The sequence below is a fragment of the Sinocyclocheilus grahami genome, unplaced genomic scaffold (assembly GCF_001515645.1).
Source record: "Sinocyclocheilus grahami isolate Dianchi unplaced genomic scaffold, SAMN03320097.WGS_v1.1 scaffold471.1, whole genome shotgun sequence".
Lineage (NCBI taxonomy): Eukaryota > Metazoa > Chordata > Actinopteri > Cypriniformes > Cyprinidae > Sinocyclocheilus > Sinocyclocheilus grahami.
The window spans coordinates 845,401-846,177 of NW_015505650.1; positions in this window are offsets into that span (position 1 = coordinate 845,401).

A 777-nucleotide genomic window follows, 5' to 3' on the forward strand; every position below is an offset into this window, starting at 1 on the left:
GTAATATTTTATTTAAACCGTAACTGTGAATATATTTGGACGCTCCGTGTTAGTCACTGAATAGGCTTTCATGATTTTCAATTGATTTTTAGGTGATATTGCTTGAAAAGTGAATTATAATGAGTGCTCAAAGAAAAAAAAAAACTCAATTATTTATGCTGTTTATTTTATTATCAAAGCCTATGTTATAACATAACCTGAGGCTAAAAGCTGTGATATTAATGTTGTCCACTAGAGAGAGCCACAGGATCAGGAATAGGCCTATTTGATGTTTATTTTGAAAAAATTAATTTCCACACTTTTGAACAGAAATAAATGTATATAACAATTTCATTGAACTATGATGTACTGACAGTATAGTTTTATATAATCAGGGTACATTGCTTATCCCAAAGATTTTCCAATTGTTTAAATTCTCCTAAATTCTGTCTTAGTTTTCTCGATTACTAACACACAATTCATGAAACAATTCACCACTTTGTCACAACTATAAACACATTCTTGTGACAAACAAACTTGTACAAACTTCCATGTCAAAATCAAATACTCCAGTCAAAAACGCTTACTTCTATCAATATCAAACTTTGGCTTCAGATGGCAAAACCTACAGTACAAATACACAGACAACTTCCCTGCCCAGTGAACACTAGTGAGATCAATTCAGAACACTAACAAAAACCTCTTATTGGGATTCAGGTATCATCTGGCAGCTCAATGGCTTAGTATACAACACAAATGAAAAATGCAGAAAGAATAAAATACACCAATAAGCTTTAT